We start from the raw sequence: 2,170 nt of genomic DNA, 5'->3' as shown, positions 1-2,170 counted from the left end.
CTAACAACCCGCTAACTTTATATTAAATATTAACTAATCCCTATCTTATAATAAATTAAAACTTACCTTTGATTTAAATTAAACTATATTAAACTATTAATTAATCTACCCTAACTGTTATACTAAAATTACAATAAACTATATTAAACTATTTATTAATCTACCCTAACTATTATACTGAAATCACATTAAAATATATTAAACTAATAATTAATCTACCCTAACTGTTATGCTAAAATTACATTAAACGGGTTCGGGCCTTGTTGTCATGGCTACGGGAGCAGCGCCAGTCTCCGCCCCTGCGGTGTATAGCGGACATATCATCGGAGATATCGGACAATGGGTCGATAGAACGCCGATTCACGATGCATCAAGACAGGGCCACACAGTGCAACTTAAACAGCTGATTGAGAGTGGGGCTTGTGTGAACCAGGTTACTGTTGACTCCATAACACCTCTGCATGAAGCTTCTCTTCATTGTCACTTTCAGTGCATGAAGATGCTGCTAGATGCTGGCGCACAGGTGGATGCAAGGAACATAGATGGAAGTACCCCACTGTGTGACGCCTCCTCTGGTGGCAGTTTGGAGTGTGTGAAGCTCCTTTTGGATCGTGGTGCTAAGGTCAATCCCCCACTATTTACCCTTCCCCTCTCCATGAAGCGTGCATGAGGGGTAAATCGGCATGTGTGAAGCTCTTAATTGAAGTTGGTGCTAATCTGGAGGCTCATGACTGTCATTTTGGAACCCCCCTGCATGTAGCCTGTGCCAGGGAACACCTAGACTGTGCCAAGGTCTTGCTTGATGCAGGAGCAAATGTTAACGCAGCAAAACTGCACAAAACAGCACTGCACCATGCAGCCAAAGTGAAGAATAAAGATCTCATTAAGATGCTTGTTGAATTTGGGGGAAATATGTAGGCAAGAGACAATAGGGGGGATAAAGCCGTCAGATTACAGCTGGCCAAACAGTCCCACTGCCAAGTGCTTTGAATATTATGAAAAGACACCCAGGACATTGTCACAGGTTTGTCGACTAAACCTCAGAAAAGTTCTTGGTCCAAAAGCAGGAGAGAAAGTTTACAAATTAAATATCCCTCGAAGGCTGATTGCGTATCTCCTCTACAACTGAATGTATTACATCAATGGACACCGGGTTGTCCCAAAGTTCAAGAGTACAACAAGTAAAAGTGAATTCCATGTAATACCGTTCAGTGCTGGAGTTCTCCAAGATCTATAGATCATGGTATAACCTTATGCATGGTATTGCTGCTTCCTACTGCTGTGACTTGCTTCTTGTTCTTTTGTTTTTTGTGAATGCTGGAATTAGGGAGTTGTAGGGTATTTTACAGCTGGTGGTTCTTCTAATCTACAATGAAGAAAATATGGAAATACTATCAAGAACTCAAACATCTGACTTTCAAACCTAAATGATCTTAACATTAAAACGCTAATCTACAAATCTGAATGGTTGTTGTCAGTAATTGTGCTATAATTGCACTGTATTTAAATATTATAACAGTGTTAAATGTGTAAATCTATATCTATTATTGATTGTATATTTCCCTATGGGTATTGGTCATCTAGTGTTGTATAATAAACACATTTGTCGGTTTACATTTAAAAAAAAAAAAAAAAATCCATTAAACTACAAATTAATTAAATATATTATATAGTTAAAAACCTAATCCTACTCAAATAATTTAAATCTACTATTAAAAATTACAAAGTTACAAAAAACTAACAACTAAGTTACAAAAAAACACTAAGTTACACAAAATAAAAAATAAATGATCAAATATTTAAACTAATTACACCTAATCTAAGAGCCCTATGAAAATTTAAAAGCCCCCCAAAATAAAAAAAAACCCTAGCCTACAATAAACTAGGCATTGTCTGGGCATTGTCCCAAAGAAATCAGCTCTTTTACCTGTAAAAAAAATACAAACAACCCCCCAACAGTAAAACCCACCACCCACACAATCATCCCCCCCCCAAATAAAAACCTAATCTAAAAAACCTAAGCTCCCCATTGCCCTGAAAAGGGCATTTGGATGGGCATTGCCCTTAAAAGGGCATTTAGCTCTTTTTCCTTGCCCAAACCCTAATCTAAAATTAAAACCCACCCAATAAACACTTAAAAAAAAACTAACACTATCCCCCGAAGATCCAC

The 2,170-nt window shown here is 37.4% G+C and overlaps 1 pseudogene; it reads left to right on the top strand.

Annotated features, from left to right (window-relative positions):
- Positions 1-268: 268 nt before the first annotated feature.
- Positions 269-1,129, top strand: LOC128647707 (ankyrin repeat and SOCS box protein 13-like; annotated as a pseudogene).
- Positions 1,130-2,170: the final 1,041 nt, after the last annotated feature.

Source organism: Bombina bombina, chromosome 2 (genome assembly GCF_027579735.1).
Source record: "Bombina bombina isolate aBomBom1 chromosome 2, aBomBom1.pri, whole genome shotgun sequence".
NCBI lineage: Eukaryota > Metazoa > Chordata > Amphibia > Anura > Bombinatoridae > Bombina > Bombina bombina.
This window is presented reverse-complemented; position numbering and strand designations above follow the sequence as displayed.